The sequence below is a fragment of the Pogona vitticeps genome, chromosome 2 (genome assembly GCF_051106095.1).
Source record: "Pogona vitticeps strain Pit_001003342236 chromosome 2, PviZW2.1, whole genome shotgun sequence".
NCBI lineage: Eukaryota > Metazoa > Chordata > Lepidosauria > Squamata > Agamidae > Pogona > Pogona vitticeps.
Window position 1 is genome coordinate 31012996 of NC_135784.1, and position 26295 is coordinate 31039290.

General features: G+C 43.4%; 1 long non-coding RNA gene across 1 annotated transcript; it reads right to left on the bottom strand.

Annotated features, from left to right (window-relative positions):
• Window positions 1-1696: 1696 nt before the first annotated feature.
• On the bottom strand, window positions 1697-11875 carry LOC110091427 (uncharacterized). Its single transcript, XR_012083423.2, has 2 exons — window positions 11745-11875; window positions 1697-4914 (listed from the first exon to the last, which is right to left on the bottom strand). It is a non-coding gene; the product is annotated as an uncharacterized LOC110091427 (long non-coding RNA).
• Between the last annotated feature and the right edge of the window lie 14420 nt (window positions 11876-26295).

The window sequence follows — 26295 nt, forward strand, 5'->3', positions numbered from 1 at the left end:
GAGAGCAAACATTGAAACTGGGAAAAAGTTTCTTCTTCCAGTCATTAGAACAAGTTTTCTTCTTCTCAGTGATAGCTGGAGATGAACCAAAACTTGGACAAGTTACCGTCTTGGACTCTCCCATACTCTATATAAGCATGGCTACACGGGTCGACTTCTGGAAGTCATAGATCCAAAAAAGGCATTCCAAGTTGCAGTTGTAGCATATCATTTTCTTATGGGGAAAAATGGTTGAACTACAGGCCGCAAGACTGACAAGATACCATTGTTAATCTACCGAGGAGAGCTGTTTTGGGGACACTTAGTGCCTGGGCTTTAGAGGGCCTTAAAGACTAGCACACAAGCCTATGGACTGAGTTAGCCATGCAGTCTCTCCAGAGGATACCTCAGTATCCTGTCTTCCTCAGAAGCCACCAATTATGAAGTGAATAATTTGCTGTTACTTCCTAATTGTTTCTTACCGTTTCAATTAATCGAAACAGGCCACTGGTTTTGCCAGCTTCCTCTAGCAGTAAGTGACACAGTAATGTGTGGTTTGCTTCTCAGCTGTGTAAAACTCCTGCTAAGATACAGAAACGGTTTCCTTTGCAAGCTAGAAGTGGGTTTGTTGATTAAGGCGCATGTAATGTTTTTAACCTTGATATCTGAGCAGAGATAAGTAAGGACAGCAAAAACCCAGTCCTTAGAAGCAAAGGAATGTTTTCTGGGAAAAAAGCTATTTCATTTAGGTAGCACTAGAAACGTTTTCTTTTAAGACCGTTGGCAAAATACTGTAAGCTACTGTAAAAGGGGTCACTCCTGACATCCCTGGTGGGCCTTCCACCCTTCCCCAATGCTCTCCTTCACATAGGCACGGGCAGCCTGAATGTTGACAACACCCATGGCAGCAGTCAAGATGGTCTACAGGGTATCCTCTTGTGTCACTTTTGTTTTTGTTTTGTCTTAGTTTGTGATATCATGTAATTTTTATTATTATTTTAGTTGTATGTTTCCTTAAGTATGTAAAACCACTCCAAGTAGTATTTCACCAAGTCCGAAAGCTCAATATAGAAACAAATAAAATTGTGCTCACTCACATTCATACTTGCTGAAAAACAGTCCTGACAATTGCTTTGTTTGAGAGAGAATTGTTTAATTGAATGGAAAAAGGAGTTGGTTTCTGGGATTTTCCTTTGCTTAGTGTCATTTTGTGACTGGTATCCTGTAGACTAAGTGTCCCCAACCTTTTTGGGGCTGTGGACTGCCTGGGGGGGGGAACGAGCACCATGTGCGGGGGCGTGTCATGCTCACGAGCATGCGACACGTCTGCCACATGTCCATGCGGGGGGGGGCAGAGATCCGTCTCTGCGGTCCAGTTCCGGCAAGCCCATGGACCGGCCCCAGGTCATGGGCCAGGGTTTGATGACCCCTGCTATAGACCATCTTGACTGCTGTCATGGATGTGGTCAATATTCAGGTTGCCCTTTGCTATGGAAAGCTTGCCATCCTTTTTCCCGGTGGCAATTCAGGAATCATGTTGTGCAGAAATACCAGGCCATTTCCTAGCATTTTTAATTATGGATACAAGAAATACAATATCCCACATTCATAAACCAAAGTTGCTGGGGTTTGTTTGTTTTGAAGAACTGAATATAAAAATCTGATTCCAAGGTTAGCAAAAAAAAAAGTTAAAAAGGAAGAAGAAGAGTAAAATAAATGGTGTTAAAATATGAAGGATTTTAATACAAACATGGTGGCCTTGACAGAACAAGAATACAAAAGGCTTTACAAAAATGTGGTTGATTGAAAAGAGGAGATGGCTGAGATTTATTCTAAATACATTCATCTTCCAAAAGAGACCTACACAAAGCAGTCAGGTTGGCATGGTAGAAAACTGCAATTCCAGAATAAACACCAGGAAGCTGGGAGGTTGGAATGGAAAGGATTACAACAATGTAAATAAGGTTTACACAGTTCTTCTTTTGACACAATAGGTAGCCAGCCAGAGGCCATTGAGAGAATGCATGTGTGTGTGTTTCTTTTTTTTCTTGCCCAGGTGAGAGTGGACCATGTGCAGGCTTTGGGCTCCATCCAGATGTGCCCAAAGCCCATCCCTCAATCTGATGTTTGTTGTGCTTTTAATCAAGATAATTGGTCCCCAACCCCAACCCCCACATCCCTTCTGGGGATAAGGAAAAGCATTTCTTTCTAGAAGACATGAGGGATCTTTTTCAATGCGGGGGGGAGAGAAACATTTTTCTGTCTCCATTTGGGGTAGAATGGACACACGAAAGAGTGCAGCCCTCTTGAGGTCAAGTAACAGGGGTGTGTGGCCTTTGAGCCCCTGGAAATTGCTTATTCCTGAATTAAAGGATGGGACAATAGGCCCCCAAAGCAGAAACACCGCAGGGATTGGCCTCAGAATTGCTCCCATCACTGAAACTACCTTGCGGTAATAGAACCAGGGCTTGCTGAGAGTCGAAGCACGAGTCCCTTTTGTTTATTCGCAAGGTGATAGAGAAATTGGAATTTTCCAGCAATAGTTGTCAGCACGAACCAGCCCATCCCTGATGAATTGGTTGCAGCACCCTTCTGGCTCCCTAACAGGAGCTACTCTTTTTTTAAGGTATGTAGAATTGATCCATTTTGGGTTAGTTCCAGTATGTGTGATCATTGGGATCGAACCAAAGCAGATGGTTCAAGTTTTTAGTTTCCCACTATCATTAAGTGGCCTGAGCTATCTGCTTAAGCCACTTAATGATACTGGGAAATTGAAAGCATCCCTTGTATGGGGGGGGAGGAAGCAAAGGTAGTGGGGATGGTGTTTATTTATTTATTTTTAAGCCTAGTAGGGCAGTGCAGATGTGCGATGCCTTTCAGGATCTTTTTTAAATTCAGAGCTTCCTCACAGAAGCAGGAAGGGACAAGGATGGAGATATGTGTTTGCCTGCTTGTTTTTTTTTTCTTTCCCTTTAAAGGAGGTGGTCCAAATAGGGTTGCTTGAGGTATGGTGTGGTGACCTGACCCAAAACCACCCAGTCCTTGCATGGATTACACCAAATGGCACACCAGACCTCTATGCAACTTTAAGCAAGCCTATTTAGTCCAATCCACCCTGATCCAATATGGGCATCTATTCAAGTCCTGAATTTAGGGCAGGACACTGGTTCAGAGGATACAGTCACACTGGATCCTTGAAAGTGGAACGGCCATGGCTGTTGCCAAAAGGAATCCACAAATCATAGGTGATGGTCTTGTGTGTATTTTACTAGACATTCTTTGTTTGTTCTCCAGACTGCTAAGATTCGCAAAATAACTTGCTTGGGAATCATAACAGTAAATTTTGAACCCATTTTATTTTGTAATACAGTAGGAATCCTGTATCCACGAGGGATCAATTCCAAGCTGCCACCTGCTGCCGCCATCCCAATGCTGAAAAATGTAAATTCTAGTGAACAAGTTGATGTCTCCCCACCTTGGCAGAGTGAGACACGTATGGCGAATGCTATACATGGCATGGTCTCTGGCTCACTCTAGTGACCAGTTCTAGTAACTTCATCATTAAAAATATATATTGGGGAGGGGATTTTACTTTTAATATTTTTCAGACTGTGGATAAGTGAATCAGTGGATACAGTTAAGGAGTCCTACTGGACTGTACTAGATCCAGCATATTTTTAAAAATTGTGTGAATAATAATAATAATAATAACCTTTGAACTGCAAAGCTGGAAGGGACACTTTGGATCATCACGTACAGCTTCTCTCAAGGAGGCCCAGTGGGGAATTGAACTGCCAACCTCTGGCTCTACATCCAGAGACCTAAACCACTGAGCTATCCAGCAGCTCTAATAGATTTCCTAATTTCGGGAGAACATTGGTCTAGGTTACATTCTGCAAAAGGGGCAATATAGTCACCTCTTGATTCCCCCATCCACTCTGTCCTGCGGTCTCATAGTTCCTTCCTGGGAGATGGAAACAGGCATAGGCATCCTATCCACCATGAGTTGCCAGAAGGGATAATATGGCCCCTTCCAGATGTTTTAAATTCCCATTGCTCCCAGCCAGGGATCAGAAAAAGTTTCCTTTTTAGACCACAAGTGCCAGCATCTCCCAGCCCGCTTACCCTGATCTAGGCCAATCTGTCCCCCCCCCCCCACTTAACAGTTTGGAATGCAAGGAGGATCTTGATCCTTGCTGTATCTGCCACGTTGTCCACCACCAGGTTGCAAGCTTTCTGGGATGGGACCGTAGCTGCCATCATATCTGCCTCTGGGGCCTGATTCCGCAGACTCCCCACCATAAGCTGAAGGGTACTGACGACCACCACCTCCGTACGGAACTGCATATGGTCCATTGGGATTATACTGAGGGGACCTCTTTGGTAACGGGATGTAGCCGCCACCCAGCTCCTGAGGAGATGGGATATAGGGGATACCCGGGTTCTTCCATTCTACCCGAGGGGGGTTAACCCTGATGCCGTAACCAGTATTTGACCCATCGTAGGGGCCGCCACCATATTGGTCAGCCCCATACGGAACAGAACTTCCTGGTCGGCCATATTGTACGGGGCCAGGACCATACTGAGGCCTGCTCCCATATGGGCCAGGGTCTTTAGGTCTTCCATACTGAACAGGCCGCCCCCCATATACAGCCTCCTCTGGTTTGCCGTGTTGTCCTGGCCTGCCTGGTTTTCCATACTGGAATGCACTGTCCCCTTGTGAAGTGGGGCGGTCTGTCGGAGAACTGCCTCCGGACGTTGCGGGACTGCCCCCCACAATGCGGCTGTCCCCCCCGTCGACGGAATCGTCTCCCTGACCAGGTGGTGAGACATCGGGCTGGAGCAGCCCTCTGGGCAAAGAACACCGCTGGACACCGGGAGGCAGAGGCTGCAGGTCTTGCCCAAGGACCACATCGATGCATCTGGAAGATGATCCTAGAAAGTGGAACAGAAAACCACAGTTTGAGAAAAATCACAAGGTACAGCTGTTCTGGGGCTGGCCGTGAACCAAGACCTGTCGTAGAATCTCCAGCGCTTGGAGGTTGTATTTTGGACAACTTTCTTTCTTTAAAATATTTTTTAATCTCATTTTCTCCTTTAAAAAAAAAAAACAAGGCAGCTTACGTTATTAAAAAGACAATATTTAAAAGCTGAAAACAGTAAGTATGCAAATGTTTTAAAAAGAATTAAGTAATATATTAAAATGGTACGTAAGATCAATGTTAAAACACATTTAAAACAACAGAGCACAACAATCCATTTGAAACCCCACCCAGGCAGCCAGTCGTTAAGGAAAAGCATGCCTGAAGACAAAGGCCTTGGAAGGACAGCAAAGATGGGGCCACTCTTGCTTCCTGTGGGAGGGAGTTCCAGAGTCTGGGTGCAGTGACAGAGAAGGTCCTCTCCCATATCCTCAACAAGCACACGTGTGAGGGTTGTGGGACTGAGAGAAAGGCCTCCCCATATGATCTTAATGCCCGGGCAGGCTCATAATGGGAGATGTGGTCTCTGAGACAGCTTGGACTCGAGCAATTTAGGGCTTTGTAGGTTAAAACCAGCATTTTGAATTTTGCCTGGATATGGATCCGCAGCGCCAGTGGAGCTGCTGTAACGGGGAGGTCACATGATGCTCTGTAACCAGCCCCAGTCAACTTTTCAGTGAGTGTTAGCCTGTTTCAGCAAAACAAAATTCCTTAAAAGTAACTGTTGAAAGTAACTAGAGAATGTTAATTACTTCACCTGATGTTGTAACTGCTTGCCGCATTACTTTTACTGTAACTTTATCACTATTTGTTACATTACCTGTTACCGAATAGGAATAGGTTACTGTTTGTAACCACTTAATTCCACATTCTGCACATAAGGGCTGCTTGCTGAGAGGAAAGGAGAGGCTGAGTGGAGCAGACTGCAGGCCAGAAGCCATCATCGGTGGCACAGAAGCCAACAGGTGGGGAGAACATGAACCAAACACAGTCACAGTATAACTGATGCAAACTGCGGAGAGTATGCAGGTTGTCCACTTTTGTTCACACAGGTGGTGCGACAGGACTGAGATTTTGTTTATTCTATCACAAGAAGAACCACATTCAGTGAAGCCGCATGAGAATATTACAGGGTTTTATCTTCCATTGGCTGATGGAAGCAACTCTGAGAAATAAATGTGAGGGGTGGTGTCCCACTTGAGAGAGAAGATTCCTCCATCTGAAGGGCGGCCAGAGGACAAGCCTGTCTCTGAAGATGTCCTCTGAACGACTCCCCCAGTCCAAGTCTAGTTTAGGGACAATGACTGTCGCCCCCAGCACTGGCACAGCAGACTTAAGACTGCCCGGCTGCCCATGGCTTTCCCGTGCCATGGTGAGAGGCGCTGTATTTCTATTGACTTCTATTATTTTGTTAATTTAATTTTAAATATTTTTATCCCACTTTTCTCCTGAAAAAGGGGCACTGCAGTCGTTATTATTTAATTTAAATTATTGTAACTCTTTCTCAGTTTGTGCCGAAACACTTAATATAAGCTCACTGATCGCATTTGTCCTCTTTTTGGCCGATGTGGAAGCGGACCCCCAGCTCAAAATGTGAAAGAAAGGACCCTACTTGGGGGGGGGGGGTTGACCTAAGCAAGTCTCTTAGTAGAAGGAGGAGCCCATTCTCCTAGCCTCCTTCTCCTGTCGGCTCTTAGATAATTTTTACAGCAGCAAATGAAATATTGGAGACTCTGCAGTCCCACTGAGAACAGGGCTGAAGTTGGCTAAATAACAAAGGGGGAGGGGGAAAACCTCATGGTATCACAGTTGCCAAGTGAAGTGAAACGCCTCAGAAAAGTCTTTTGCAGGGGACATAGTTCCCAGAATCCTTCAGCCAACATGGTGGCTGAAAGCATCTGGGAAAATTAGTCCCAAAAAGAGACTTTTCTAGGCCCTGCCAAGAGTTGGATTCTTGCTGCCTCTCACCCATTGCTAATTTGTAAGGAGAACGGAAAGGGTTTTTCCCCTCAAGATTTCGAACTGAGGCACCACCTCTGACTATGTTCACCCTGCTCTAACTGAAATAAGAAACAAATGCCACCCTGAGTGCTCTTGACCATTTGCAAAAGTAAAGTGAACCCAGGGGAGGAAAAAAAAAACAAGAACAACCTGAGATATTTCCTGGAGATGCCTAAGACTGAAGCTAGGCTACACCCTGTCGCTGAGGGTTAAACTACACATTACAAATTATGCATTACAGATAGCATGTCATTAGATGAGGCAGAGATGAGAGGCCTTGTGGTTCTGGGCTGTTTCTCCTCAAGGGATGCTAGCAGCTACCATTCAAAACAAGCAAAGTTTCTAAACTCAGAGAAGATGAATAGGCCTTCATTGTAAACAGCACAAGAGGTTCACAGCTGCTGGGGTTAGCAAATAAAGCTTGCTTTGTTTTTTGATTGCTCACTGGGAGGTAGGCACAAGAATTCTTTGCGAGTAGGGTTGCTCAAGCACAGATGCCAGCCTGAATCTCATCTCAGGGACACGAGATTTCGGCTTCTTCTGAAGTGCCATCTGATTAACTTTAGCTGTGATGCCAAACATGGATCATGCCTTGAGTACTGAGTGGGGTACTGAGATGGCAAGGTCTTTTGCAAACGGACAGTTGTAGTCTACTGGGTACTAAGTAACAGGAGTAATACTAACAACAGTACAAGAGCAGCATCATTCTGAACCTCAAACACTCCCATCCCGCAGTGTCACAATCGCTAATAATCCCCTTTGTTCTCCTGCTTCAGCCACACCCGATACTGAGCTCAATACTCGATACTACTTCTCATTCCCAAGCTCTGAGTAGGCTTGGAACAGGACCCAGGAATTCTGACTCTCGGCAATAAAATATTTTCCAACCGGCAAATACCAAAACAAAGCAGGCTCCCATCGCCAGGCCCTGCCTCTTCTGCACCATTTGCCCAAGGCAAAAAGACAGGTAAGAAGTATCAGGTCCCAGATGCTTAGCAGTGGCAGCAACAGCTGTAGGAGCAAATGGGGGAGAAGGGAAAGAACGAGAGAACTGGGAGAAAAGGAGGAAGAAAAGATCTAGCTGTATCAGGAATTTACTCATCGCCCTTTGCATTAGCTCTCAAGTTGCTAGTTCTCTCCACCTTTTGATCCCATCTAGTTCTTCCCTCCTCCTCTTCTTCCTTCCCTTCCCCTGTCTGTATAGACTAGTGCAGAAGAGGATTGTGGCTTGTTTGATTATTATTAAATTCCTGTTTAATAATAATCAAACAAGCTGTTAGTCTGCACACAAGCAAATACTATACTGGATCATTTAATCTCCTACCACCTAACTCCAGGTCTGCATCCTTTGTGCTGTGTTTCTTAATCCAGAACAAGGTTCAGAGACCTTGGGTCTTCCAGATACTTCAGCCTACATCTCCCATAGCTCTGTGGTTTAGGTATCTGGCTGCAGAGCCAGAATTGGGGGTTTTGATTTCTCCTGTGAGCAGAGCCAGCCTGTGTGGCCTTGGGCAAGCTGCACAGTCCCAGGGTGCCCCCCAGAAGTTAGTTAGTTAGGCATCCTTCAGTCTCAAAAGACTATGGTACCGTGCTCTGTATGGAGGACTTGGAGCAGCGTCTAGTGTGGCTGAGAAGGCCAATTCGCTTTGGAACTGCAACCGAGGGTGTCTATCTCCGGACTAGATCAGACGGAAAGCTCTTTAATCTCTCTAGATTGAGAGCGAAGACCAAAGTCCAACTGAAATGCATGCGGGACTTACTCTTCGCAGATGATGCAGCCATTGTTGCCCACTCTGCTGAAGACCTCCAACAACTCATGAATCATTTCAGCAAGGCCTGCCAAGACTTTGGACTAACAATCAGCCTGAAGAAAACACAAGTCATGGGCCAGGGTGTGGACTCACCTCCTTCTATTGCCATCTCCACACAAGAATTGGAGGTTGTTCATGACTTTGTGTACCTCGGCTCAACCATCTCTGACACCCTCTCTCTGGATGTCGAGCTGGATAAACGCATTGGCAAAGCAGCTACCCCCAGAAGACGGGAATGGTAAATCACTTCTGAGTACTCCCTACTAGAGATGAGCACGACCAGGGTTTTCTGGGTAGAGAACTAGAGATGATTTGACAGTTCGTGCCAGTTCATTTTTTAGCCGAATGCGTGTTTGGCGCTTCCCAGCCACGCCTCCTCTGGGCAGCCATTCAGAGGTCAGCACCCAAAGGAGGCGGGGCAGGGAAGCTAAGGCGCTGCCTCTGAGCGGGTCTGTTGAGGACGGTGAAGGTGGGAAATGAACAGCTTTTCAGCCAATATATATATGGGGCATGGACCGCCAAACCAGTGGCTCATGTCCATCTCTACTCTTTACCCAGAAAACCCTACAAAGGGTCACCATAAGGCAGAACTGACTTGACAGCATATGATTATTACAACTCCCGTCAGCCCCACTCAATATAACCATAGTAAAGCATTATGGACATTGTAGTTTAAAGCACTTGGAAAGCCAATGACTTCCCACCCCTGACCTAGATCGACTTCCATCTCTCAGTCAGAGTTTGGAAATAATGAATTACAAGCAGTCACCTGTAATTAGTCGCCTTGTATTATGATGAGGATGTAATGAAGCTTCATTTCAAAGGTGACATAATGAGTGTGAACAGCAGTGTTTTATTTACTTTACTTTACTTTACTTTATTTGATTTTTACCCTGCCCCTAGACTAGGCCAACTCGGGGTGGCTTACATACATAAAAACATAGCAAACAACATCTTAAAAACATTTAAAACATCAAAAAAATAGTTTTATCAACGTTAACAAATAACGTTTACTGGTTGGTCTTAAAAGTTACTTTGAACATTTTAAGAGACATTTTGGTGAGAATTCCGGGTTTTACACCATTCTCTCTGAAGTCTAATGTTTTTGTTTTTGTGTTTTGAGTTATGAAAAGTAATAGAAAAGTAACAAATAATGCAATTAAATACTTTTTCCAAACATTACGCCAAATAAGGGAATTTTTAAAAAGTAACTTTCCAAATTCTGTTATCAGACACTGCTTCTTTATCTCTCCAGACTCTTATTCCCTAGCACTTATTCCTGCACCTCACCTTTCCCACTCTAAGTTCATTTTGAACATACCTTCGCAGCTAGGAAGCTGTACTCTACCTTCCATTGTTCAAATGAAGGCATCTTTACAAGCCTTTTGGTCTCATTCACCACTTTTCACTACCGTATGTACGGAATCTAAGAACTGAGTACCTGCATCAGATTAGACTTGCCAAGGAAGTTAACATGTGTATTTCGAAGAATCATGTCTGCTTTCCCCCTTTTAATTATTAATAATTATTCATACGTAAAACACTTCAGCTGTGTGAGGTGCCTTACTGTCTTCTCTTTATCCCATTTTGCTGCTATTATACCCAAGCGGGACTTGAACTGCACACACCTATACAGCAACACTAGCCACTAGACTCACCTGCCACCCACCTGTTAGTCTGTGTCACCAGCATACCATTACTGGCTTGCCAGCCTGCATTCTGGATGCCTTAACACTAAGCATGCATAAGGAGTAGGAAAAATGTTTCTTCCAAGGTGCATTATTATGAATCACTATTGTTCTTCCTCCTTTTCCATCTGTTGCTATGGTACAAAATTGAATTTTCAATTCAGTACATGGGAAAAGAGAGTGACATCAGACTTGGGAAGGAAGAAATCATTCCACCTTCCTTCCTTCCTTCCTTCCTTCCTTCCTTCCTTCCTTCCTTCCTTCCTTCCTTCCTTCCTTCCATCAACTGTTTTGTTTTTAATTGTTTTTAATTTGTATTATGCTTTAACTAATGTCTTTTAGGTATTGAACCTCTCTGTGTTAAGTCCATTTCATTGCTATCTGCCTTAAATCCCACGGTGCAGGGAGAAAGGCTGGGATCAAATTTTAATTAATTGATTGACTGAAGCAATCTCTTATGTTTACACATTCTTAAATGCAGAGAAACAAACTCCCAGTTCTGGCTCAGCAACTTTACATCACAAATAGCAAAAGCACCAATACCAGCCAAGTTATTTAAAAAAACAAAGTCATTGCATGTGCTATGAAGCATTTATAATATGTTGTGTTGTGACATTCACACTCAACCGTGGCATCACAGCCATCAACAATACATCTTGTCAACAAGACTTTTGTTCTTGATAATTTATTGCTTTTGCTATAGCATTTACTAGAAGCTTGCTCTAAGGGTAAAGATGAGGAGAGGAAGAAAGAGAGAAAGAGGGAGAGAGAGAGAGAGAGCAATGTATATTGCCCTGAGGTCCCTGGAGGAGAAGCAGGATACTTCTAAGGAACAAACAATTAGGTAAGTCCCTATCATGCTGATGTTTAAATTCTGAATTGCCTCAAAGGCTCTTCTCAGATGCAAAGACTAAGGTTAAAATGATTTTATGAGTAAGCAAGCTGGAGTTTAGAAAGTTTACATTTCTTGAACTACAAGCCCCAGAATCCCCTAGCCACCCAGGGCAGTGGCCATGTTGCTAGAAGGGTTTCTGGGAGCTGCAGTTCAAAAGGTGTAGTAACCATCATCTTCATCATCGTCTTAGAACTGCAGAACTGGAAGGGACCCTATGGATCATGGGGTCCCGGCCATAAAGGAGGCCCAGCGGGGGAATCGAATTCCCAACCTCTGGCTCCACGGCTCCACAGCCAGATGTTTAAAGCACTGAGCTCTCCATCTTTCCCTGTTCCGAAATAAATGTCCATACAGAACCCTCCATCCCTCTCCTATCCCAACAGCATACCTTGCAGATGGAGACAGAGGAGCAGGAGAGGGACCATTGACCTCACGCCTAGAAAGGCCCAACGCCCACAGCAATCACACTTCATCCTGGAGGCTGAGGAGGAGGAGCAGCAGCTGCTCTGCTTTCCTCTACCAGCTCTGCTTTGGGAAGGAGAGAAGTGACTGCCTCCTCCTCCTTACTCTGGAATTTATATGTCCTTGGAGCCCAGCCCTGCCCTGAGAAGGAAGCAGGAGATGCCAAGATGGGACTGGGCTACTGCCTGCCATGTACTCTGTCCTTGTAGGTGCCACGCCCAGAAGTCCTGCCATGGATCTTGGGGTAGGACAAGGGTGCTTTAAAGTGGGTGGTGGTGCTTTCTTTGGTAGAGAAGCTGGTGGTGTAATGAAGACCAGATTCTGACTGGAGTCAGGAATCAGGCTGAATTTTAGAGACGTTGGGTGGAGAAGGTAGAGCAGGTGGAAAAGGATGGATACTTCCCTTAGGAATGGAAAGAATTGGCACTAGTGCAGAAACACTCACAAGGGGATCTGGGTTCCTCTGGCTCCTGATGATTCCTTTACACACTCACCACAGCTAACCTAAGTTGGAACACAGGTGAATAGGTGGGTTCACTAGCCTCCATTCTTTGTTTTTCACTAAACATGGCCATGTTGCCTAGTGCCGTTCAAGCAGTTAGCTTTTCCAAGCTCTGTTCCCCTCCCCCACTGTTCCCCAGGAGGCAGGTATACAGCTGAACCTCATCCTTGTCATCGTCATCAAGTTCATGGCACTACTGAAATATACTTTGTGTTGAATAGCATCCCTGCTATTATTAGGTATTATACCAATCTGATTTCTGTGGTAACATTTTTAGTTCATGGCCCATTAGAAATCTTTTTTTAAAAAGTTAATTTCACAGATGAGAAATTGTGGCTGAGGGAGAATGATCTGCCCATCCTTTGGCTATCCTTCCAGCTCTGCAGTTCTAAGATGATTTTATTATTATTATTATTATTATTATTATTATTATTATTATTATTATTATTATTATTATTATTATTATTATTATTATTATTATTATCATCATCATCATCATCATCATCATCATCATCATCATCATCATCATCATCATCATCATCATCGTGGTGGTGGTGGTGGTGGTGGTTAAACAAATTAGAAGCATGAAAAATTGGAGGCTGTGGATTACTGCAAATACCGTAGGTAGTAGAGGAAGAAAATAAGTCTAAATGATGATGATGATGATGACTGAAAAACACCAGACATAGTCAATCAAAATTATAAAAATACTGACTGGCATTGTGTAACAGATACAGGGTTTTTTAACCAAAGTATCTGTTAAATATTGGCACAGTATCCGTGCTCTTCCTAATACTGCTACTTTTTGTAACTCTGATGGAGTTATTTCTGAGATCTGCAGCTGCTTATAATACTGTGTCAAATTTATTTATTTATTTATTTATTTATTTATTTATTTATTCTATTTATACCCTGCCTATCTGGTCTATGCGACCACTCTAGGCACCTTACAACATAAAATACATAAAAATATACAAGAAAATTTCTAGATATTGTTCCCAAAGCTCCAATGACTACGGGGACCACTGAAGTTTGTTTCTTCCAGAGGTGAGATGTTTTGATTTCCAGGTCTCTCTACTTTGTTAGTTTTTCCAATTCTTTATTTTCATCTCTGGCATCCCCTGGAATTGTACTGTCAATGATCCAGAGGCATTTCTTCGTTCTATTACCACTACTGTATGTTTGGTGTGTTATGTTCAAGGTGCCTGTCCATTTGGATCCAGAAATCCCACAAGATCTTGACTTCCTCATTTTTTGACACCTTCTCTATCTGTTGTTCCCATGGGTTTTTGGAGGCTGGCAAGCTATATTTTTTGCATAATGACCAGTGAGCTAATTTTGCCACTAATGTCTAATTTTGTGATCTGTCTGTGTAATTTTTGTATATTCACATATGAGGGATGACACAGTTTCATCTTTTTGTAGTAGTAGTAGTAGTAGTACAGTCAAAATGTTGACTGTAGGTATTACAGGACAATAGCTAATACTTTTTTAATTTAAAAAAAGGAGACCATGTTTGTTTGTTTGTCCTGCAAAAGGAGGTAATGTATAAATAGATGGTCGTCATCAGCATAGCTATTTATGGTCAGTTGAGAGAATGCTAACTGGGATGAGGCATGGATCTCATCCAGCTATGCAGCATTTATGCAGAGTTTCTCAATATCTGCTCACACTGCAGTCAAGGCAAGAGATGGTGTCAGGATTACAAGCTCATCTTGGCCTTACAGTCGTTCACTCCCACACCTTTCTTTCTTAAACAAGAATTTACCCAGGGAGTCTACCTGTAGGAACCTGGCAGAGACAGCCAGGAATTAGTTTCTGTTTCATAACAGGACGGGGAAAGTATTTAAATGCAGCATGGAAATATGGAAAAGTGGGAGGCAATGAGCTGAGATGCCTTTCTAGTAGCCAGGAGAAGATCGCTATCAGTGCGGTGAGAATTTTACATTGACTTTTGAATTCTATCCGTTCCCTCTTTGCTGAGGAAAAGGATGAGGACCGGTGCTATGGTCTAGCGAAGCCGGGATTCACAGAGTCAAAGCCCAGAGGCTCTCTGAGTAGCATCACTCATACTGCTTTGTCCCTCTGACCTAAGGTGTGTTCTTCTCAGCAGCTAAGAAAGAAACAGTGTACTGTATTAATGAAAAATACTGGATGGGCAGCCTAATCTTGAATGAACCACAAAGAGTCATTTGCTGTACAAAAGACCTACTCCCCAATTGTTGCTATGCCTTCATCCCAGCAGTCTGTTTGCACGTTTTAATCCTCCTTACAGGGATGGTCACAATCACTAGCTGCCCTTCCAGGTTTAGCATTACGCCCCTGGACTGGTGAACATTCATGACCTCAAGAGTTCCAGACTCTTTTCTGGGAAAAGGTAAAGGTGAGGTGACAACCAATGCCAAGCAGGCTACTTGTTATATACCTCCCAACTCATGTTGCTGGGTCAAGAGACTGGCTTGCCACCCACCTGGGCTTTTGGTAAGGCTAGAATGGTACCCACGCACATCATTCTAGATGAGCAAGCTGCAGGGAAGAGACACAGCTGTAGTTGGGATCATGTGACCTTCCAGATGTTGTTGGAAACCTGCATGTACGCAGAACCCCTGGAAGGCTGCTGTTTGGCAATGGGAGGTTGGCGAAGGTGGGGGCAATTCTTGCCTCCGGTATTTTCTCACAGAGATAGGCTGTGTTTATTGGCTCTAGGGAGCCGATCCTATACTCTCACCCTGCTGCCCCATTCCCATTTTGATTCAAGCACATCTGCAAGCAGGAGACCCTAGTTCCTAAAACAATGGGATGGTTTTCTTTAAGATCTGCTCCCTGGTTCACTAGAAGCACAAGTTTCAAAACCAATTCATCTTTTTCTAAATTTCCAGACCATTTACAGATCCAGAATGTATTGGTTTTAAAACGTTATAATCTCAGAGACCCAACTTTTTCGGATAGACTTTAAAATTTAGGCACCGTATGTGGAGGTTACATGTTGGCACAATGCAGATTTCTGTAGGATATACGACTCCCAGCATTCCTCACTACTGCTTATGCAAATTAGGGCTTATGGGATTTGTAATCCAACAGCATCTTGAAGGCCACATTTCCCATCTCTGATCCAAGCCTATGGGTTCTCTCTTTTGGTGTCTGGAAGCTTTTAGTGACTGAGGAACACGATGAACAACAGTTTCCAACACTTACCTTAGAATTTCATCTACTATACTGTATATCAAAAAGATACCTTTCCCAGGCGAGGCCCCAAAACATTTGCCTGGGAATCTAGCTTCCTGGTTTTGCCACTTTAAATTACTTCCTTTTAACTCATGGGTCCTAATTAAGGATGGTTTTAATTGGCCTGAGATTCAGCCATGTGTTTTGAGTTGCTGAGATTTTAAAAAGAGCAACAAAATGACTTGGTTAATCTTTGCTAACAACAAGATCAGAGTGACTACTTAATACTTGGTTATCCTTCCATTCTTTTGATCCTCAGTTGTGACTCTTATGATCAAGGCAAATGTTCCAGCTTCATTAGAAAGAGGCCCTGTTTTATAGCTTTAAAACATAAGCAGCACTTGAGGTTGGCATCCTGCCTGTTACACTGCTGAAAGAACTCCTAGCTATAAGGAAGGAAGAAAATCTAACCTCAGTATTCAGCGGCATACTCCTACATCTCTGCCCAAGGCTGACCCAACACATTTTGCTGCCTGAAGTGCAGCAAATGTCATTCTCCCTCCTCAGGGTGCTTAAAACTGAAAGACAGCCCATTATTTCAGTTCATAAGGCAGAGAAATTTGTAAACAGTTCTTCCGAGCATTGGCAGTGAACATATTAGAACAACAAATTAAATTACTGACTTTGGCTGTCCTTTGCAATGCTTAAAACATGCTGCCGGAGGACCTGTGAGTCTGCCTCGGGCTAGGGCCAACTCTGTCTCCGCCTACTATTTCAGACAAAACAAGAGGCCGATTCCGTGTTGTGATAAAATGTCAGAAATCACGATTGAATCCCCTGCAAAGTTATGAGGCTGTGAAGGAAGGTCTAGGGCAAGTCATAGCCTCCCTCAAGGTTGTGCAAAAGTTAATGTGCTGTTTTGTAAACTGGGGCAGGTCAGGGGACAAAGATGTAACAAAGCACATCTTGAGATAATAGCAATCTTGCATGCACTTCCACTAGGTGTCAGGAGGAGGGGGCTTTACAGCCTAATATGATTGGTCTTCGCCATTAACTTTTTTTTCCACAATATAAAGCAAAATACATATATCATTAACACATATCCACTAACTTGATCGGTGACGTTCATTCCCCACCTCCGGAATTCGAGGCCAGCCTTGTCTTTGTTTCTTTCTTTTTGGACCAATCAAAATGCTAGAGAGGTGTGCAAGCTGCTAAATTATCTCGAGTTCTTCACAACTGTAAATTGTAGGAAAACACAAGGGCTAGAAGAAAAAACAGGAAATCTACACAGTTAGGTCAGCTGTTGTTGCTAAGAGATGTGCATCCCAAGATAGAGACGGACTGAATGAGTCATTAATTGCTGCACAGCCAAGCGCATCATGTTAACCCAGTAATACAGTGCTTCCTGAGTCACAAAACTTTGGCTGGATCCTCTTGTGAAAACCCCAGCAGTGGCAGTGCTTCCTTCTCCAGGGCCATGAAGCTTTATATACTGTCCCCAAAGCTATATACTGTCCCACAATGCCACAAGTATTACGGAAGAAGATGGCAATCTTATATAAGCAAAGGTGGAGATTAAATTTTAGATGATATGTTACATAAAGCAATCGCTGAGGTTAAATTGTGTGAATTGCCTAGTGGCTCAAAGAGATGAATCTCAGTTCAATCCTTTACAAGTGGCAGAAAATCTTTCTTTAGCTTCTGCCCTCATATGCTAAATGCAGTATTTTTAAAAGTATTTTTAAAGGTAACATGGTGGTTCCTGAAATGCCCACTCAATCTACATGTGTTCTCATTGTTTTAAACTTAATTTTAAAGTGCTCCGTATTAGAACAGTTAGCTGTGTCAGCCTTTGATAAATACATGTTGACAATTAGTCAATTAAACATATTCAGTATATAGGCATGTGCGATATTAATCAGGTAGACTGTATCTGTTTGACGGATAAGGAAGGACATCCTTCATCCCAAAGGAATGCAAACCCTCCAACACTCAGGTTGTGCACATTATGGATGTAGTTAATGCTGCTGGACTCTGATTCCCATCGGTGTCATCAAATTTAATATTTGAGAATGACTCCAAAACAGATGAAAGGCCCTCAGTTCCCCACTGCTGGCCTATAGGGACGTTATAAGGAAAGTTCTGTGCATGATACCCATCTACCGCCTTCCATTAGAGTTAGTGTGTTGGGACCAGTCATGCTTAGAGCAGAGTCACTGAAATCGATGGAACAAGCGGAGCAAAGATTCACTGAAACCAATGGGATTCCTTGAGTTAGACATAACTCACTTACCTGTTTCCAGTGGGCCCACTCTACGAATGAACAAATCTGGATTCCTCCCATAATGGCAAGGTTCCAGACACTGGAATCGCCTTCCTTTCTTAGAAGACACCCTCTCTTCCCATTTTCTTTTTTCTTTTCTTTTCACCAGGAACAGCTTCCAATGGGATTCAGAAGTAGAAGAGGTGTTCCTTATGAACTGGGTCAGATCCAGGGCCTTTTTTGTGGTGGTGCTTTGGAAGGTCCTCCCTTTCTCCAAAGGAGCTTCGGCTTCTCTGCCTTAATGATGTTCTAAAACGCCTACATTGTAGGTTAAGTTCTGTGTGAATACTCCCACAGAATGTTACTTCTGGAGTATTAAAATGGCCTGTTTGCCTTGATGGGAGTGTGTGTGGGGAGGTAATAATATAACAATCATGTACTGTCAAGTCAGATCTAACTTATAGTGAATCTTTTCCTGGATTTTCCAGGTAGGGAGTATTCAGGAGTACCATTACCTTCTTCTGAGGGCGCCCTGGGACTGTGTAGCTTGCCCAGGAGGACCACACAGGCTGACTCTTATTGCAGGAGGCACAGCAGGGAATCAAACTCTGCAGCCAGATACGTACATAAACCATTGAGCAACCAGCCAGCAGGGGAGGAGGTAAGTTTGTGGAATCTCAAAAGATCAGTAGGCATCCTTCAGTCTCAAGAGACTATGGTAACATGCTCTGTATGGAGGGGTGTATCTAGTGGGGCTGAGAAGGCCAATTTGAGAGTGACAATCCCTTCCACACTGAAGACAAATACAATCTGTACCCTGTCTAGCTCCCTGATTTTGCTGCTTTCGGGACTGCCTCTTTGCCTCGGCCTGCTGGACAAGGGTCTCTTCAAATTGGGAGAGGCTGTGATGCACCGCCTGCCTCCAGGCTGAACACTCAGATATCATCTGTTGAGGTCCATTCCTAAGGCCTTCAGATCCCGCTTGCAGATCTCCTTGTATCGCAGCTGTGATCTCCCTCTGGGACGATTTCTCTGCCCTAATTCTCCATACAGGAGATCATTTGGAATCCAACCATCAGCCATTTTCATGACATGCCCAAGCCCAAGCCAAAAGATCAGCATGTGTGCAATCTACCAGTAATATTTTAACTTAACAAAGGAAGGGTTGCCAAAATGTTGTACATTGCCATAGGTCCCCAGAAGAGAAAGACAGGATATAAATTACTTCAATAAATAGAATGAAAAGAAACTCTGTAACACATGTAGCTTCCAGATTTTTCTTTCACAGCCTTCTTGACTCCCAAATCTCCATCAACTGTCAATTATTCAGACTTTCCTTTCCAAATTACCCAGGCCTCATATCCTTCTCCATTAGGGAGAACATTAATTATTTCCTTTCATTAGAATATTTATATCTTGCTTTAGTTTCTTGATGCTCTCAAAGGAGTACATAAAAACTCACAACACAATCTGACTCATAGAATTCAAATTCTCACTTTGAATTCTATGAGTCAGAAATGCTTTATAGTGTAAATTGTAGACATGTCTCCTGAAAAAGAGGTTTAGTTCTAGATCTATAACATTGCCAGCTGGCTGGATAGCTCTGTTAGGGGTTATGAGTTTGAATCCTCATTGTGCCTTCTGGAAGAAGAGTGACCTAGAGCTATGCAGAGCTCATCAGAGGTCACTTTCCATTAATAGTTGCCTGAAGAATTCTGGGAGTTGTAGTATAAAATTTGCATAGAGTGGTGTCCCGCAAGACGCTTACCCCGCATGATGACGATCGCAAAATGATGTTTCCTATGGGGGATTTTCCTTTAATGACGATTAGCTCCATGCTTCGCGAACCGATTCTTTGCAAGAAGATGATTTAAAACAGCTGATCGGCGGTTCGCAAAATGGCTCCTCGCTGTTTTCCGGACCGATTTTCACAAGACAGCGATTGCAAAATGGCCGCCCTATGGCAGACCTTTGCAGGACGATCAGGTATTCAATGCATTCCAATGGGGTTTTTCTTTTTCGCATGACGACGATTTCACTGTACAGCAATTTTAACGGAACAGATTATCGTCGTCATGTGGGGCACCACTGTATTTCAAAAATTAGCCTGTGTAGTTTTTGGCCAAGCTGCATAGTTCCAGAGAGTGTTCAGAAAAAGGGACTTACAAACTTCTTCTGAGTAGCATGAACCTAAAAAAACACACCCTCAAAATATTTCAGACCACAGCTCCCATCACTTTGACTATTGGGCTACTGGCTGGGGATGATAGGAGTTGGAGTTCTAGACATAAGAGTAGTACATCAAAGAAAACAGATCTAATCTCACCCTAACACACAAGGTATTGATACCTGGATATGCACAAACACAGTTTTGGAAGCAGACTTTTAGAATTAACTAGAAGAATGTAACCTGTATTAGTCTAAGGTTTTCCTTGTCTCTCACCTTCTGCCCACTCACCTTTGAACCAGCAGATGGCCAGGCTTAGGAATGTCACCAGAACACAATGAGAACATAGTAAAACATAAAACCAGCAGGGAGCTGGAGATTGACATTTAGGCCCAGGAAGGCAACATAATCCTATCAGTAGATAAGGAAGATGGAATGTGTATCCCTGTGGCAGGTCAAGGGGGAATTCGAGCATCTTACGTATATCCATAAGGTAATGGTTCCCCTTGACATTTAGTCCACTTGTGTCCGACTCTAGGAGGCAATGCTCATCCCCATCTCCAAGCCGTAGAGCGTTTGTCCCTAGACAGTTTCCGTGGTCACATGGCCAGCGCAACTAGACATGGAACGCCGTGACCTTCTCACTGAGGTGGTACCTATTGATCTACTCGCATTTTTACATGCTTTCGGCTAGGTTGGCAGGAGCTGAGACAAGCGACGGGGGCTCATTCCATCGTGTGGATTCGATCTTATGACTGCTGGTCTTCTTACCTTGCAGCACAGAGGCTTCTGCCGTTTAACCTGCAGCGCCACCACGTCCCATTTACGTATATCCATAGGGGACCAATAATGTTGTAACCTTGGTATCATCGCCTAATTAGGTTTAGGATCCAAACATTAGAATAATGCTGACCAATACTATTGTAGAACTTAATGGCTCTTTGTTTGTTATGTTATAAAATATATGTACACTGTATTTTCAAGGTCTTTTCTGCTTTTAAGAAAAGTCCCCAGCTGACTCTGTATTGCTTACTTTCAATAAAATTGGACTTTGTTTCTGCTGGTTGTGCCTTGCCTGATCCCTTGCCGGAGACCAAATTCAGAAACGGGTTTTGGCCCGTAACAGTATGAGCATCTACAGTGTAGCATGTAACACACTAGTCAGGCCGTATTTAAGATAGTGGATTGTAATGTAAACAGCAGAGGCGTTTTATTATTTCAAGTAGTGTGCAAGCATAATAAAAAGTCATCAATAAGCAAATATAATTGACATTTAAGGCCCATAAACAAAGTTGGGACTAGATTGCTTGAAAGAATCCTTTCTCTCAAATCAGCCTGACGACTTACGACAGATCAGTGGCTCCATGTCTTCTACATGAATCACTGATGGCAAATAAAAGGTTTCTTTTTAACGATGGCACCTTTTTCTTGTCATAGAACTAACAAAACCCTGACCATGTTGTGGGGCCTCTTAAAATGCATTTGTTTAACTGACTGATTTTAAGACTGACTGTAGTGATTTTGGTTGTTGTGGGTTTTTCTGGCTCTTTGGCCGTGTTCTGAAGGTTGTTCTTCCTAACGTTTCGCCAATCTCTGTGGCCGGCATCTTCAGAGGACAGTACTCTGTGCTCCTTCGCAAATACATAGTGATTTTGTTTGGTCTTATCATTGCACTTCCTTGCACTGCAACCTAAGTATGGACTGGACGAATGCTGTGGGACCACCATGAAATCTGTTTATGAAGAGCAGATACCAGTGGCTGGTTCAGGCATTTTAGGTTAGGCATCCTTCAGTCTCGAAAGACTATGGTAACGTGCTCTGTATGGAGGACTTGGAACAGCGTCTAGTGTGGCTGAGGAGGCCAATTCGAGAGTGACAATCTCTTCCACACTGAAGACAAATCCAATCTGACCCCTGTCCAGCTCCCTGCTTTGGCTGCTTTTGTGACTTCCTCTTCACCTCGGCCTGCTGGACAAGGGTCTCTTCAAATTGGGAGAGGCCGTGATGCAATGCCTGCCTCCAGGCTGAACGCTCAGATGTCAGGGTTTCCCATCTATTGAGGTTCATTCCTAAGGCCTTCAGATCCCGCTTGCAGATATCTTTGTATCGCAGCCGTGGTCTCCCTCTGGGGCGATTTCCCTGCACTATTTCTCCATACAGGATATCCTTTGGAATCCGAACATCAGCCATTCTCACGACGTTTAGGTGTCTAGCTATAGAGCCAGACGTTGTGGGGTTCAGCTCCTTACTGTGTGTCCTTGACCAGGGGCTGGACTTAATCCATGGGGTCCTTTCCAGCACTCATTTCCAAGATGACGATGATAAACAGAAATGAAAGAAAGAATTATGTTACCTATTTCCTTGAGTGATCCTGGATGGTGTCAAAACGCGTTTGCTTTTTTATTTCAGAATAAATGTAACAGGGTGATCTTACACAGGAGATGAATTTAGTATTTTAAAATGTCATCATTTCACTATTTAAACATCATGCTGTATGTACTGAATTGATTTAAATTACTGGTGATTATTTTTCGAGGATACCTTGTGGTTACCTCTAACGTAAACATAAGAATATGATTGCACTGTGGAGGAATGTTTCAGACTCCTACATTAATTATTCATTTTAGTTTTATTTATTTATTCATGGAGATAAAATTTTAAGTAGCTATTAACGTGGTACATAAACCTCAAGCTTACATATGCATGATTTTGGTCTACACGCAGTATATAAAATGTATTCCAGAGTCAATATTTCTAAATTTGCCGGGTGGCAGAGGAGACTAGTCCTCATGGAGGTAACCTGTTTTTTTAAAAATTCGCTCATAATGAAATTTCGGTTTATAATGTGAACCAAACGTTCTTTTTTGACAGTTCTTTCTGTCCATTTGTGGGGTGCTCACTACACAGATCATGCCCTGCTTTGTTCTCCTTGTTTGCTCTTCTTTTTAACACCACCTCACCCTCATTCTCTTTGAAACCACAAACAGCTCAGTATCTGTGGGATTCAGGAGAGAACAGGGCTGGGGCATCTGAGCACATTGGCATCTCTCAGTCCAACAAGCAAGGCCTGTTTGTTCCCCTTTGATTTTAGTTGCAACATCTTGACTCACAAAGCAGTAAAAAGACAAACAGATATACTAATGTCACCTTTCATAACTTGCCCGTACTAACTCTTCCTTTGTGGTGCAAGCCTCCATAGGTTCATCAGATGATTCAAGCATCAGGGATTGGAGGAATCAAACGACTGCCTCCAATAAGCAACACTATAAACCATTTTTAAAGCACTGTCAGATTCGGAAGTGGAACAGGAAGCACCTGTACAAAGTTCCAATCCCGGAGCATTACTGCTGTCGTCACTCTTTTGCTATGATAATAGCTGGAGAGGCCGTTGTGAACTGATCGATCCATCTGGTTTAACTTCTCATGGAATAATTCTCACAAGAGTATCGGCATTAGTCTGTTGTAGGAAAAAAGAGTCATGTGGCACCTTTATGGCTAACAGGTTTACTATACCAGGAGCAGAGATGGGCACAACCCAGAACAAATCGCAGTTTGTAATGGGTTTGCGGTTCATGGCAGGTAAGCCAGGCAAGAGCAGTGGGGGTGGGGCACAGATGGGCTCAAAACACCACGAACCAGTTCATTTTTCAGGTACTGTATTTTTTCCATTTATAAGACTATACTTTTGTCTAAAATCTTTAGGCTAAAATTTGAGAGTCATCATATACACGGAAGTAAACTGACGAGAGAACAAAAACAAGTGGAGGGGAAAGCAGGGATCAAAGCAATCCTGCAGCGCTTTGATCCCTTTCCCCCTATACTTGCTACGCCCCACTTAGATTTCTTAATTTTGGATTAGAAAAGTGGGGGATGTCTTACACATGGGGGGTCATACATGGAAAAATGTGGCAGTTTGTGGTGGTTCAAGCCCCCTGCTGGTTGACAGGTGCACGCTCAGGTACCCTTTGGGTGTGCTGAACTGTAGTCCTGTAATGTGCAAATAGTACAGCTGTTGGTGTGATGGTTGTGGGGTGATGGCAACTGTGGTGTTACATGTTGGGAGGTGATCAGATTATGGAAGAGTGATCCGTGGTCATCCAGTAGTGGTTCAAAATGCTGCTCACTTGTAAAATACTCCACTTGAAAACTAAAGAACTGAGCAGTGACCTATGAATGTCTGAGAGAGTTTTCAATGCTTCTGTTTCCTGGATGGCAAACATCTTACACCTCCTCCGCGGCCCCCTCAGATCTCTCTTCCCCCTCTGAATCAGAGAGTAAACCCAAAAGTGTTGTATGGGGGCACTTCTCAAAGATCCACCTCCTCCCCCCGCCACAAGTAAAAACTTCTACAGTAGAAAGCATAGTCTTTTTACTGTTTTGTTGTTTTTAAAAATCTCTCCCCTCTGTGGTGACCAACCTTTTGGCCCCTGTTTTATTTGGCCCTCACAAGGGATAACACCTTTTTTTCTTCACGCTGCCACCAGGTATTCTCCTAATATCAATTATGTTATACACGTGTGCTGCCAAAACTAAGGGTCATTGAACTTAGGAATCAGAGGTTTAATTAACAAACATTCTTTTATTGTCAAGTAAATCATAAAGGTAAATCACATATGAACTGTATCAGGTATTAACACGGTTTGGATCATGGATGCAATAACTTTTATTCCAAAGTGCTGTATACTTTCAATCAATATCTCTCTTATAGTGCTTATAATTTCATTCCAGCTTGTTCAATATTGTTTAACCTTCTCAATTCCCTCTCCTAACACCCTCAGCTCAATTCACCAACCCTCTCCTTCTCTCTCCTAAACCCTAACTACAGTTCCACATCTCCAACTGTCTCTCTGACTCCGCCTCCCTTCCCTATCCTTGGCTCCTCCCTCTTGAGCTTCTGTGATGGACAGGCAGGAATGACGTCACCTGTAGGCATTTCGCTACATCCTCTTTAAAGAGTACCCTGTTCAGAGATGCTTGCTAAGCATGTCCCTTCTGATTTGTAGGCAGCAGACCAACACAGTTAGGTTCACTTCCATTTTTTAAAGCAATAAAACTGGTTGTGATGCTTAACTGCAGCACTGAATTTTTAAGGTGTAGCCGATGGAAATACTGGGTGTTTTGTGTGTGTTTAATGTGCCTTTTGCTGGCATTTTGTTCCTTTGCTTTCTCTATGTATGAAATTTTAATTTTTTCCGGAAGCTGCACCCTCTGGATTTCATTATGATGAAACAGCAGGAACAGAAACAGCATGTAGAATAGTGGAACAATAAAGGGAAAAATCTGTTTCACAATTCAATGGTATGTATGAGTGCTCAGAAGCAAGATCCATTGTGTTCAAGGAAGCTTACTCTTGGGTAAATAGGTGTAGTATTGCAAATTATGGATCCATATTTAGGAGTAAATCGCAGAGTACCCAACAAGCCTCACTCTTCCTGCGTAGACACGCAAATGATTGCATCATTGTTCTCTTCTACGTTGCCAACTGGTCCAGTGCTGAATTCTGAATTTATGTAGTTTGAAAGCCACCTCTTGGTCTGCCTCTAACCATTGGTCACCTTTATGCCAGATTAAGAGCAAAGCCTGTGTACTGAAGCCAGGTGGCAGGTGCTGAGGTGTCACACAGATGAGTCGAGGCATGGCTGACAGGCAGAACTACCAGCAAGCAAGCATTGACACAGCTGGATGGGAACACAGGAGTGTGTGTGTGTCTGTGAGTCTATGCTTCGTAAAGAAAGTCACCACTAGAATAGGCCCATTCGAACAGAAGAGTTGACTCATCAAGTCCCCACTGTTTCAGTGCGCCCACTCTAGTATGACTTAGGACTTAAGCAACAGGATTTCAGCCAAAATCTACCACATTATACTGACTTTCATTAGATCACTCAGACCTTATAAATACAACAAGCTTTCAAGTTTGGCAGCACTCTCTGACAGGCACCAATGTTAGAACATTTGAAATGAAGCTGAACAGTCCCAAAATTGGGCCAGATGGAACAGCCAAGGCTCTTGCAACCAGGTTGCCATCAAGGTCACACAGAGTTTTGCAGATTCCACAAGAGAGTGAGGTGTCAATGGCATACATTTAATTATTTAATTCCTTTTTAAATACAGTATTGGTGTACTTCCTGTCTTTAGCTTTTAAACAGTGTATTTAGTAGTAGGGTAGCATAGTACCTGTCAAAATGGCAGTCATAGCACCTGTGGCTCATAGGTAGTCATTGGGGCTTGCCTGGGTAAACTCCTGGGAGAGTGTAGGCAGCTGAAATGGTTTGTGGGACCAGAAGAGGAGGTGGGACACCTTGCTCTGAAATAGGCAGTCATTGGGGCTTGCCAGGGCAAGTCCTAGGGAGCATGTGGGGTGGCTGGAAAGCTTTTGC